The sequence below is a fragment of the Ursus maritimus genome, unplaced genomic scaffold, assembly GCF_017311325.1.
Source record: "Ursus maritimus isolate PB19 unplaced genomic scaffold, ASM1731132v1 scaffold_27, whole genome shotgun sequence".
Classification (NCBI taxonomy): Eukaryota; Metazoa; Chordata; class Mammalia; order Carnivora; family Ursidae; genus Ursus; species Ursus maritimus.
In genome coordinates, this window is record NW_024425230.1 from 9,150,296 (window position 1) to 9,164,788 (window position 14,493).

Sequence of the window (14,493 nt, forward strand, 5' to 3'; positions counted from 1 at the left end):
CTATGGGTTTGCCACATTTTCTTTAGCCATTCATCAGTTGATGGACATTTGGATTGTTTCTTTGTTTTGGCTGTTACCAGTAATGCTGCTACGAGCGTTCATATACATATTGTGTACATACGTACATATACACAGAAACGTATGTTTTAAATTCTCTTGGACATATTCCTAGAAGTGGAATTGCTGGTCCATATGATGACTCTATGTCTATGACTTTTTTAGGAACTGTGAAACTTTTTCAGAACTGCGACACCATTTTACACCGAGTTAGTGATAGTGAGCATCTTTTCATATGTTTATTGGTAATTTCCATATATCCTTTGGAGAAATGCATATTCAAATCCTTTATTTATTTTTAAGTGATTTTTTGTCTTTTTTTATTGAGTTGTATGAATTCTTTATACATTCTGGACATTAGACACTTAGATATATAATTTACAAATATTTTCTTCCAGTGCGTGGGCGGTCTTTTCACTTTCTTGATAGCATTATGTGAGGTACAATGTTTTTACCTTGATGAAATCCAATTTGTCTATTTATTCTTTGATTACTTATGCTTTTTGTGTTATATCCAAGAAAACTTTGCCTAATCCAAGGTCACAAATTTTTAAGCCTATGTTGTCTTCTAACACTTTTGTAGTTTTAGCTCTTAGATTTAGATTTTTGATCCATTTTGAGTATATGGTGTGCAGTAGATATGCAAATTCATATCTTTTTTAATGTGGGTATGCAGTTGTCCCAGCAGCATTTGTAGAAAGGACTATTCTTTTGTCCATTGAATGGTCTTGACATCCTTGTCAAAAATTGATTGGCTTTTAATGTCAGAATTTTTCTATTCCATTGATCTGCATGTCTATTCTTATGCCAATTTTGATTATTGTAGCTTTGTAGAAGGTTCGGAAATCAGGAATTGTTGAGTTCTCCAGTCTTGACCTTGTTTTTCAGTATTGTTTTTACTATTCTGGATCCCTTGAATTTCTGTATGAATTCTAAGATCAGGTGACCCATACCTGCAATGAGAAAACAGTTGGAGTCTTGAAAGGAATTGCATTGACTCCAGAGATCCATTTGGGAAGAATTGCCATTTAAACAAATATTAAATCTTCATATCTATGACCATGAGATATCGTTTCATTTATTTAGATACTTTTTAATTCTGTAACGTTCAGTGTACAAGTCTTACACTTCTTTGTTTTTAAATGTCTTCCTAAGTGTTTTATTCTTTTTGACGCTATTGTGTGACTACTTCTTAATTTCATTTTTGGAATGTTCATTGCTAGTCTATCTCAAATACAACTGATTTTTATATATTGATCTTGTATTATGCGGCATTGCTTAGCTTACCCATTACCTCTAATAGTTTCTTCATGGATTTTGAGAGGAGATTTTCTGTGCAAGATCATGTCATCTGCAAATAGAGGTAGTTTTCCTCTTTATTTTCAATATGAATATCTTTTATTTAATTTTCTTGCCTAGTTGCCCTAGCCAGAGCCTCCACTACAACGTTGAATAGAAGTGGCAAAAGCACATACTCTTGTTTCTGATCATAAGGGGTAAGCTGTCGGCCTTTCCTCATTAAGTATGATGTTCGATATGGAGTCTCCATAGATGCTATTTATGAGGTTGAGAAATTTCCCTTCTATTTCTAGTTTGTTGAACTAGTTTGTTGTGAAAAGATGTTGGATTTTGTTAGATGCTTTTTTGTGTGTCTATTGAAATGATTATGTGTATTAATTAATAGGGTGTATTACATTGATTTTCATCTGTCGAATCGACATTTTATATGTTGATTCCTGGGACAAATCTCACTGTATCATGTTCTATAATTCTTTTTACAAGCTGATGGATTCTATTTGCTAATATTTTACTGAGGATTTTTGCATCTATATTTTTTAAGTGTCATTGGTTTATAGTATTCTTATGGTGTCTCTGTCTGGTTTAATATCAAGGTAATACTGACATCTAGAATGAGTTACAAATGGTTTCCTCCTCTATTTTCTGGTAGGATCTGTAAAAGAACTGTGTTATTTATCATTTAGACATTTGATAGAATTCACCAGTAAAGCCACCTGGCCTTGGGTTGTTGTTTTTGGAAGTTTTTTTATTACTGACTCTTACTTTACTTGTGATAGACTTTTTCAATTTTCTGTTTCTTCTTTAATCAGTTTCAGTACTTTGTGTCTTTCTAGGAATTTGTCTATTTCCTCTAGTTATATAATTTGTTGGCATGCAATTGTTCATGTTCTTCCCATCTGATCTGTTTCATTTTTGTAAGGCTGGTAGCCATACCACATTTTTCATGCCTGGTTTTTGTAATCTGAATCTTCTCTGGGCTGAGAAACTGAGGGAGATGAAGAAATGAAGGAGCAAGGGCAGAAAACCTTTCCAGAAGTTTGACGGGGGCCAGAAGGAGAAAGGGAAAATGGCTGGCAGTAAGTCATGATTAGGGAAAGGTTTTTTTCTTTTGGTTTTTGCCTTTGCTTGCTTGTTTTGGGGATGTAATGATCACTTTTATGTGTTAACTTGACTGGGCCATGGAGTGCTCAGACGTTTGGTCAAACATTTTTCTGCATGTGTCTGTGATGATGTTTTTGGATGAGATTAACATTTAAATCAGTAGACTGGGTGAAGCAGATTGCTCTCCCCACAGTGGGTGGGCCTCATCCAATCAGTTGAAGGTCTGAGTAGAACAAAAAGGCTGACCCTTCCATGAGTAAGAGGGAATTCCTCCTGCCTGACTACCTTTGAGCTGAGACATCAGGAGTTTTTTTCTGCCTTCAGACTTGAACGGAAACATTGGTTCTTCCTAGGTCTCAAATCCACTGGCCTATTTACTGGAACTACACCATCAGCTCCCCTGAGTTTTCACTTGCTGACTGCAAATCTTGGAATGTTAGCCTCCATAATCATGTAAGTCAATTCCTTATAATATGTGTGTGTGAGTGTGAGTGCGTGTGTGTGTGTGTGCATGTGCATGGTAACGGTAGAAAGATAAAGCCTTTCTTCAGGCTGAAATAAAGTACTATGTGGACAGGTGGAAGACCGAGCAAGAAGAAGGGGCCCAGGGGAGGGGACACTGCTCTGAGGGGGCAGGGCTATTTACTGATTTAGTTACAGGATCCTCAATCTCCATCCATCATTTCATGCTCACCCCAAGTCAACAAGGTCACATGGTTGAGGAGTCCCTACTCCCTGGAGATCACACTTGAAATGGTTTTATATCCTCCAGCATCTGCCCCCTGCTGCAGAACCCCTTTTCCCAGTTGGTAGCAGCTCCTTAAGACATTGTTAGAACATGATAACTGGCCCCTTTGGGTTACTCACTCTAGAAATTACAGTGTCCTGTTCCTTTGTCAAATCTTTATTCTCCAACTCCATACAAAACTCCTCTCTCTCCCCCCAGTGCCAGTCAGAGCCAGGACACAGCTGCCTGAAGCTGGGGGAGAGTCTGAGGTTTGTCTGAGCTACTCTTTCCCGTCCTCTGGGGGCTCACTCCTCCAGAGTCCAGGGTAAGGCCACTAGGAGACAAGGGGTCCACAGGGAGCTGCCTCTAAGCAATTCTGGGGGCTTCTGCTGACATCTCCCTTGGAGGAGGGTGGGCTTTCCTGAGGGCAGAGTGTAGTGTTATTCCAGCCCTCACCATGCTAAGGACCACCCCTCCCAAGTGCCCCTTCAGCCTGGCCAAGGTGTGGAACTCAACGCAACTCTCCAGGCAGGTGACCATTGCTCCAGGGGCCCTATGGCTTCTGTCCCCAACCCAAGTTCCTTCATGAGGAGCTCTTCTGTGCCTGCTGAAGGCTTCAGAGGGCTGGAGTGGGGTCCCCCATTTCCTTCCCAGACATGTCATGCATGCCCCATTTCTTCAGCCCTGAGAGCATGAGCCCCCTAGGGACCTCCTTACAGGAACTCAGGAGGGCCTGAGTCTCTTTGCCCCTAGGCCCATTCAGGGGACACATCCCCCCCACCCCCGCTCTCCTGTCACCAGGAGAGGAAGAAATGGGGTCTCTTCCCACTCACCATGATTCCCACTGGCTGGGGTCCTTCCTTCTTTGCCTATTCTCCAACTCACATCGCTGGGAAAGGAAGGTTTCTGATGTATTAGGGCGTGCACGAGGTGACACGAACGCCAAGCGCGGGAGGGCTTGTTAGAGGGAAGCTGGAGGGAACAGGAGCCAGTGTGGCGGGGGCATGGGCGGCGGCTCCGGCAGTGGAGCAGGGCTTCTGGGCCGTAATTAAGGTGCACACCGACCCCTGAAGATCGAAGTGCAGATTCCGGCTCAGTGCTCCCAGGTGGGGCCTGAGGTTTTGCACTTCTACCTCCCTGGGGATGCCAGGGATGCTGGCCCAGGACTGTCCGTGGAGTAGAGTCCCCATTCCAGAGGCTCGAAAGGACCAGTTGAAATCTCTTCAAAATTCTGCCTATGGGGGCGCCTGGATGGCATTTAGCATCTCACTTTGGCTCAGGTCATGATCTCAGGGTCCTGGGATTGAGCCCCACAACAGGCTTCCCACTCAGCGGGGAGTCTGCTTCTCCCTCTCCCTCTTCCTCTGCCCCTCCCCTAGCTCATGCTCTCTCTCTCTCTCTCTCAAATCAATTATAAAAAATTTTTTTAGTTCTGCCCATGAAACCTCTCCTGTGCCCTCCCCCCCCCCGCCATGTTCTCCCTCTCCTGTTTCATTTTCTTTTCTACATAAATGACATGAACAAAGCATATAGTAACTGTCACATAGAGAGGACCCATTACATACCACTTACCAAAATATCATAGCTAATTCTCAAGAGGGGAAACTGAGGCCCAGAGAAGTTCCACAGTTGACTCAAGGCCACAAAGCTAGGAAGCGGCAGGCCAGGGTTTGAACCCAGGCAGCTCTGACCGCAGAGCCCACACCTAGCCACTCCAGTGTGCACAGCTGCGGCTTCTGACAACTTCCAGAAGCTTCAGCCAGACGTGAGCAGAGAACCACTCCCCGGCCGAGATTAGAAGCTTTCACAGCTGGGTGTGCGAGCCTTGAACGGCTCCCTTCTTCCTCCTGGCCTTCATTTCCTCCTGAGCACCCCAGGCACGTGGAAGGCAGGAAGAAAATAGGTGAGCTGTGCCCATATCTTCTCTGAGCCCAGCAATGGGGTCACTCCTACTTGGACTCCTCCCAGAGCTGGCTGCTTCTCTTTCTCTCACGCCATCTGCTCAGATAAGCTGCCCCTCCCCTCCCTTGTACAGAAGAGCTCCCTGTTACCAGTGTCACAGCCCCCCGCCTTCTGTCTCCCCAGAGCATGGTCACACCGCCTCCTGTCTCCTCTGCCGCGTGACCTCTGGAGTTCTGTGAGGCTGTCTCTCTCATTGCCACTGCGTCCCTGGGCTTCCCGTGGTGGCCAGTCCCTGGAAGGTTCTCAGGAGAGCCTGACCCAACGACAGTGGGTCTGGGCGGCAGAACTCATTGTGATGGCTGCCAGCCAAAGTCATGCCCCATTGTTTGGAAATTTTGAAATTGAGGTCTGGCTGGCATCTCTGCAGACACTCAAGACAGGTGTGTGTGGGTGGCATGTCTGGCCTTCTCTAAATGGATGGCGAAGGAGCTTGTGTGATGCCCCAGGTAAGCCAGGCCACACAGCAGGGGTTCCCCATCTTCCATTAAGTTCATGCAGGTGGGGCCTCTTTGGATAAACAGAACTGAAAGGAGAATTCCAGATGGCTATAAAACAAGGAAAATGCCTCACCTCCTCCCATGTTCCAGAACCACTTTGCCTGGACCAGCCACAGGCCTGTCTATCCTTCTTAAGTTCTTTTTTTTTGTTTATTTTTTTTGAAAATTGAAATAGGGGCACCTGGGTGGCTCGGTTGGTTAAGCATCTGGCTCTTGGTCTCCTCAGGCCTTGATCTCAGGGTCGTGAGTTCAAGCCCCACATCAGGCTCCATGCTGGGCGTGGGGCCTACTTAAAAAAATTGAGATATAAATGACATGTAATATTGTATTCGTTTCAGGTATACAGTGCAATGATTTTATATGTGTGTAATTTGTGAGATGACCACGATACATTTAGTTAACATCCATCATCATGCATAATTACAGTGTTTTCTCATGATGAGAACGTTTAATTGTGTTACCGTAACAACTTTCAAATATGCAATATAGTGTTGCTACCTATTGTCAATGTGCTGTATATTACATCCCCGGGACTTACTCATCTTATAACCGGAAGTTTGTACCTTTTGACCACCTTCACCCATTCCACCCACCCCACCTCTCAACCCCCATCCCTGACAACCAACAATCTGTTTGCTGTGTCTCTGAGTTTGGCTCTTTTAGATTCCACGTATCAGTGGGAGCATACAGAATTGGCTTTCTCTGTCTGACTCATTTCGTCTAGCACAATATCCTTAAGTTCCATCCGTACGGCAGGGTTTCCTTCTTTTGATGGCTGAATAATATTCCTCTGTGCGTGTGTATCTTCTTTATTTTTTATCTACTAAGTTCTTTTATAATTAAATTTTTAATAGGTAACCCATTCACATGCTTCAAAAATAATGATATAGGGGGTGCTTGGGTGACTCAGTTGGTTAAGTATCTGACTCTTGATTTAGGCTCAGGGCATGATCTCAGGGTCGTGAGATCGAGCCCCGCATCAGGCTTCATGCTCAGTGGGTAGTCTGCTGGAGATTCTCTCTCCCTCCCTCTCTGCCCCTCCCTGCTCACACATGGTCTCTCTCTAAAATAAAGGCATCTTTTAAAAAAACTAAAAATAATAATAATAAGGGTATAAAAAGGAATACATTGAGCAATCTTGCTGCAGGCCTGTCCTCCTTGATCTCCTACTTTTTTCCAGATCTCAGTAGTTTGCCCTGGGTAACCCCTGTATTAGTCAGGGTTCTCCAGAGAAACATGAACCAATGGAGGGGGAGGAGACAGAGAGTGAGAGATTGATTTTAAGGAATTGGCTCATGCAATTGTGGGGGCTGGCAAGTCCAAATTGTGCAAGGTGGACCAGCAGGCTAGAAATCCAGGGAAGAGGTGTTGCAGCTCAAGTCAAAAGGCAGTCCAGGCCCAGAATCCTTTCTCCTTTGTTCTCAGTGCCTTCAACTGATTGGACGAGGCCCACCCACACCATGGATGGTGATCTGCTCTACTCAGTCTACTGATGTAATTATTAATCTCATCTAAAAAAAATGACTTCGCAGCAATATCTAGACTGGTGTTGTGCACCAACAACTGAGTATGACGGTACCAGGGGATGGCCAAGTTGATGTAAAAAAACACATCACAGCCCCTCCTATGAATTTTTGGCGTAGCCTTTCCCTATTTCTGCGTGCAAACAGAAGGAAATAGAAATTCTTACTTGAAACGTCCCTCTTTCTTACACAAGCATAGCCTACACTGTCCACTGTTTTGCACCCTGTTTGTTCACTTCTCACTACACGGGGTGACCTTTCCTCGTCTGCTCATGAAGCGCTACGATCCTCAGCTTATTTATTTATTATTTATTAATTTATCTATTATTTATTTATTATGTATTATTTATTATCTATTATTTATATATTATCTATGTATTATTTATTTATATTTATTAAACCCACCCCCGCGGAGGGACACTACTCGATCATGGCCTCGTGTGTGTTGTGTCTTATGAGGCTGTGGGAAGGATCCTCTGGATGTGTCTGAAAGCTCGGGAAACGTGTGGTTTCAGTTCTGCCATTTGAGGACTCTTCGCAGTAGTGACATTTGTTCAAAGCCGCCCACTGGAACATACCGCCTTCTCCAAGCTTCTGTCCGTTAGCAGGGAGGAGGGCACCTTCCAGCCCCTCTCGTGGTTGGGGCCTCGGGGAGGGCTGGCTGTTCACGGAGGCTGCCCCACAGTCATTTGGAGAGGGAGGGCCTGGAAGTTTCCTGGGGATACTTAACGTGACACAAAGACCCCGAGGTCAAAGGGGCAGCACTTTAACAGCTAGGAGAGCGTTTATAGGCTGAGCGTCTCCGTAAACAGAAATTAAGGAGCCTCAGCAAGAACCAAGTTTGTTTTGGGAGAAGAGAAAGGGGGAAGGTCAGCCGGAGCAAACAGGAGGCTGATGGCAGCCCGTGAGGCCTTGTCAGCGTCTCCTCGAGCAGCAACAGGCCATTTCCCCGGGGCCACAGCAGAGACACCCCCTGTGCGGAGCCTAGGGGCCCCCTGAGACCACCGAGTGTGTGGTGAGGTGCTTATCCACTTCTTGAGGCTTCTGCCACTAAATACCACAGACTGGGGGCTTAGCCAAGAGAAATGCACTGTCTCGCTGCTCTGGAGGCTGGACGTCTGGAACCAAGGTGTTGGAAGTGCTGGTTCCTTCTGGAGGCTGTGAGGGAGAATCCGTTCTAGACCTCTCGCCTGCCTTCTGGTGGTTTGCTGGCAATCCTTGGCGTTCCTTAGCTTACAGGAGCGCCACCCCGACCTCTGCCTTTACGTTCACACAGTGGTCCCCCACTGTGCATGTCTCTGTGTCCGAAGTCCCTTTGTACAAGGGACACGAGTCATGTGGAATTAGGGGCCCACCCTATTCCAGTATGACTCCGCTAGACTAATTCCATCTTCAATGACCCTGTTTCCAAATAGGGCCCCATTTTGAGGTACCGGGGGTTAGGATTTCAGCACATGAGTTGTTGAGGGGCACAATTCAATCCATCACAGAGGTGGAAGGGTCTGGGCGGTCGCTCTACCAGGAGAACCCAGATCCTGGACAGATGTTTTTGGGACCTACATTCCACAACCCCTGCCCCAGGCAGAATTAGAAAAGGTGTTCTAAAACCTGGGGATCAGCATCAAGAGGCTTTTCGCTGGGAAACCCCCAGTTCTAGGAAGAACTGAGGATGTTTACCAAGCATTTCGTGGGACAGTCTCCACGCATTAGGCAACAAGAGCCCTGACCTGCAGACGCTCGTTTCTCTCTCCAAGGCCTTCGTCTGTGGGCCAAGGGCACGGTCCTGGAGGAGCTGGGTTGGAACAAGCCACTGACCCTGTTTCTGCTTCTGTAAACTGGGGAGAATAATGCTGGCCTCACCTGCAAAATGGAGGCACTCAGTGACCTCACTGGGGAGGACGGTGCCCCGCTCTGCTGCCCTTGACAGATGCCCCAAGGGGGTTCTCACACTGCACGCAGTCCACACAGGGCCAGGTGACTGCGACTATCTTGGTCTGCTTTCCTTCCCTCTTACAGCTGTCACTCCGGGTCCCTCTGCTCACCCCAGCTGGCTGGAGAGGGGCGCATGGTTCCCCCAGGTCCCTCTGCCCTGCTGACCCCTGGAGACCCCATGCCCAGGGCCCTCACATCGCAAGTCCTTTCTTGGGCTAATGTGAGGGGACAAGCAGGGGCCTCTCCTTGGCCTTCTTCCCAGCTTGAGGACACCATTCCCACAGGATCCCAAGTGCCTGGGACCCTGAGGAGGAAAGGAGAGGTTTTATTCCACCAGCAGTGGGACCTGCATGGGGAGAACCACATGCAGCAGGATAATATTTGCTGAGCAGCTGCTGTGTGCTGGACTCGCTCCTTTCCACAGCCCACAAGGAGCTGGGGTGGGGGGGAAACTCTCATCCTAGAACCTTCTGAAAGCTGGACAGGAGTCAACCCACTAGAAATAAAAATATTATCATAATTGTAAAATGTGGCTTACATCTGCCAACAGGTGGTCCTGGTACCACATCCCAGAGTGAGACAGATATCCCTAGCCATGTAAGGTTTTGAATCCAGAGAGACAGAGTAGGTCATCTGCCAACAAAGTGGGGGGGGGGGACAGCACTTAGCATGCCTGACTTCTTCTCCCACACTCATCAGTGAGATGAGCCCCTGGATGGAGGTGGGGGAAGATGGGGGGACAGTGAAGAGAAGCCGGGTGTCAGACTGTAAAGGAATTCCCTGCAGTGGAAGCTGGGGGAGGTGGGCCAACAGGTGTTATTAGCTCTACTTCTCTAGTGGGCAAATTGAGGATCAGAGAGACTAAGAACTTTGCTCAAGCTCACACAGGTGGTGGGGGTGAACACAGTACTCCTTCCACCCCACCGCCAACGGCGGTATTTGGAACTTACTATCTTGGCCCCCAATCCTGCCCTTCTGCATTTGAACCAGGCCCCAGCTGCGCACCTGTGCTCCCTCTTATGATCCAACCCTCCAGAACACATGCAGTGCATCATGGCCGGGAACCCTTGGGGACCAGTCATAGTTTCTGTCCACCCAGTGGCCACTTCTTTCTGATGACAACACCCTAATGTTCCTTGGGGGGAACGACCCGCCCATTACCCCCACCATCAAGCCATGGAGTTAAGGCAGCTCAGCATGGCCCAGCATAAGCCACTGAGAGCCCTTCAGGCCTTTTTCTGGAATTACTGGGAAGGATAAGTTCTTTTTATTGCCCCGCGGGGAAGGAAAGGATCTATCTTATGTACAGTTGCTGTGGAACAGAATCACTACCTTCTTACTGGTGGCAGGGAGAACACACAGGGTAATGTAGGCAAAGTGCTGGGGTAGGGGGCAGACCTTCAGCTCTTCTGGTTGTTGTGAAATGGAGATAGAGAGTGGGGAGAGCATCCAAAGGGATATATAAAACATGCATGTCAACAGAGGCAGACTTACAGTGACACAGAAGCTTCAGGGACCCTCACTTGCCAGGTACCCAAGGCCTTGAATCAAATTCCAGGCTTCTAACTTTATTTCTTTTCCATCAAGAGGATCCCTCTCCCTAAAGTGCATGAGTTCCATGTCCCAGAAACTCAGATCCAAGCCCCTATGTCAGGCATAGGGTACAAAGGAGCTGAGTTTCCTTTATCAACAAAACACAAAGGGGGATGCAGGCATCCCGATGTCTTCTAAGGCTAAATTCTTGTCTGGCAGAGATCCTGATGTGATGGAATTGTTCTGGATTGGGCTGGGCTGTGGTTCCAGCCCTTAAACAAAATTGAAAGGTCTTCCTTAAAAGCAAATTAACATTTTACCCTAAGGTAATAAAGGAAGAAGCCAAGAAGAACTTCAAGATGCTTGAATTTCCATTAAGGACTGAGTTCAGGTCTCCAGGGGAAAAACAAGGAAGGACTACTTCTCCTAGGGGCAAAATGAAAGCCAGGCTGTACAGGACCTCCCCAAGGAAGAAGCCAGGCCAACTCCCAAAGAAGAATTCACTAGACAAGGAGCCAGATTTGGAGAGCAGGGAGATGGGGCTCATCACACTGCCCTCTTGGCCCCAGCCATCTGGGGAGCAGAGAAGAGCTGAATGCAGTGAAATGATTACATAGAAAATGCAACTGGCATACAGGGGAAGGTGATGGGCCAAAGGCTGCTTTTCTTGGTGGGAAGGTCCTGAGGCGCAGGAAGTTTTGAAAAGGTTTTCATTCAGTCAGTCAGTCAGTCAGTCAGTCACTCAGTCACTCAACAAACCTTCAGTGTGCTTATGTTTGAGGCACCAAGCTGGGACCCAGCGATATGGAGAGGAAGGCTGAGGATTGTGCTTGACATGAATCTGTATGATCTGGTGACAGCAACCGCCATGACAGATGGACAGCACAGACTCTGGACAGGAGCCCTACCCAGGGGCTGTCCACCTACCCCAGGTCCCATCAGTAGGACATCTGACATTTTTAACTCTGGCTGACAAAGGGAATGGCTGAAATGGAACCACCCCAGCTGGAAGGAGGTGCGTGGGTTCTTCCAACAGTGTCAGCTCCCATCACGAGGAAGGGGCAAGGAAGGACATACTCTTCCAGGCCAGGCCACCGCCCACGGCTATTGGACCGCAGGCCCCGGGCATGGTTTTTGTGTCCTGTGTAGTCCAGCCATCTCCTTGGAAGGCTTTGCTTCCTTCTAAGTGTCTGCAGTGTGTGGGGGTCATGAGGGGCCAGCTGACAGGGTGAGCTGGGTGCACGGGGTTCCTGGTTTCCATGTAGCCCACACCTGGGCACTGTGTGCTGGGTCTTCTTCCCTGGAGGGCACAGAGCTACAACCTCCCCCAGCAGCAGCCACCATGGCCATTTCTGTGTCACTCCCGCATGCCCAGTGCTCTGTGGTTCACCCTATAATAGGGACCGCAGCCCAGGGGCCTGAACTCTTCTTAGGGGCCTTGGGGATTTTTGCAGAGAACGTCATAGATAAATCAAGTCTTGAGAAGGCAATCAGAACTCCCCCAGCAGACAAATGGAAAAGAATGTTCCAGAAAGAACAAAAAGGGGAGATGTAAGAAGACATGAGAAGGTCTGGCAGGTACCAGGGAGAGGCTGAAGCAAGGCAAGCAGGACCTGGCAGAGGAGAAGTCACAGGCAGGCCCAGAGGTAGCCAAGGGAGAAGAAGGTGGGGAGGGGACTCCCAGGCTCCTGGGCTGGCCAGTGATAGCTTTCCCTCTGTAAAGTAGTGTTTGTATCTGGTGCAACTTTCAAGAAGTGGAGGTTTGCCGTAATATTAGACATTGTCATCTGGATATGCCCGTTGGTATACCAGGTGCCTGTATTCCTGTTAATACAGCTAACCTCTTATTTACCTTCAGAGATGAGTTTTAAAATACGTTGCGAAGGTAGACACCTCTGTGGGTAAATTTGCAGAGTGCAGAGCTCTGCTACTAGCTGGTCACTAGGTCCTGAAATGTCACCCTTGGGATCATGTCCACAACCGTCTCCCACTCAAATACACACGTTATGGGCCAGTGACACTGACCTGCTTCTAACCGTGTCAGGTTTACCTCATCTGAGCTAATCTAGGGAGGAGGGAACATCCAGGCAAGCGGGGTGTGGGCTAGACTTGGAGTTCATTAAACAGTTTTGTAGACCAACTCTGGGCCATACTAGGGCAGGTGAGCTGGGGGGTGGGGGCGGGGAGGGTGGCAGGGGCTGTACATAGCCAGTCACCTGCTTCTGTGCTGAAGGAAGGCTTCTGCATTTGATTGTCAAAGCAGCAGCCCAGGTTGGGGCTCGAACCTTTAGAGTCCAATTTGATGGAGATCAGCCCTTTCTAATGTAGATGGCATTAAGGGCTTTGGGTAAAGATGCTTTTAGGCAAGAGGCCTGGGAGCCCGACCTTTGCCGGACTGAGAAATAGGTCCGAATGGAAATCCAAGAAAGTGCGCCCAAACGAGCAACATATCCGTTTGCTTATTGGGGTGTGTGTGTTTATAAATATCCAGTTCTTTCAAAAACAACATAATGCACCTCACAAAACGGACATGGAAGAAGTTAATAAAAACAAAAAAACTAAGAGTTTCAAACTGCTGTCTTAGATTAAGCTTTAAATTTTTCTCTGAACTTCCTGGCAGCCAGGGCAAAAGAGGTACTTCCTAAGTTTTGTAACACTTCCTGGACTCCTCCTCTGGTCTACTTCCTCCTCCTCCACTAGGTCTTCAAACCTTTAGTAAGCACCTACTGTGTGCCAGGCCGAGGGCTAATCCCAAGGGACTGGTTCTCAAAGGGCTCTTAGCCAAAGGCAATGTTTTCCATGTGATTGCAGACATGTCCAGTTCTGGGTCATGAAATCAGCTGAGTGGGGTCACAGCTAGCATCTTACAAAATGGAAAAGGACAGGATAGAAAAAAGCAAAGGGCACTGTCACACGTGTTGAAGGAGGGATGGTTTCTTTAAAAATGGATCGCGGTTGGGGCACCTGGGTGGTTGTTGGTTGAGTGTCCGACTCTTGGTTTTGGCTCAGGTCATGATCCCAGGGTCACGAGATCGAGCCCCACACTGGGCTTCACGCTGGGTGGGAAGTCTGTTTGAAATTCTCTCTCTTCCTCTTCCTCTGCCCCTTCTCCCCCCAGCTTGCACACATGTGCTCTCTCTCTCTTTCTCAAAATCAATTAATTAAAATAAAATAACATGGATCTCAGTTGTAGGTGTGGACATGAGAACCTTAGTGCAAGTTCAATGACAAGGTACCCATTGCTTAGAGCCATGCCAGGCACATGAATGTTGAGACCGAACAGTTTTAGGGCTAAGGTGGCATCACTGATTGCTTCAGCTAAATTCAGGGACAAATTTTGTACCGCCCTTTCTGTTGGATGACTACTGTTATGGGGAAAACTGCCTGCAGGCTGTCCCTAAATAGGGAGTCAGTTATCCTTCTCGTAAACTACCCTGAGTAACCAAGAGTTATCTCATTTTGGAAAGATCTCTGAAGTCATTGGAGGGCTACATGGTCTACTGGTGGTGTTGCCTTAAATGTTTGAGATCTCTTATAAACACCTCTAGGGTGCAAGGATCCAGTGTTTTGGGGAGAGGGAGAAGGTAATGCCTGGCTTCCGCACAAGAAGGAGGATTCCAAGGCATGGTGTTCGTGAAAAGAAAACTTGTTTACAGCTGCTATCAACAATCCAAGTGAAACCGCCGTCAGTCCTGGCACAGTCGACAGAGCTTCTGACATGGCCCTCCAGTTCCCAGTTAAGTTTGAATAATTCAGTCTAGCCCTTGTTTTTGCAAAGATAACTGGCCTCAGGCCACTTGTCTTATGTGTCCTGTTTGTCCACACCACCAGCCAGATGGCATTTGTCCACCGCACAGAATGA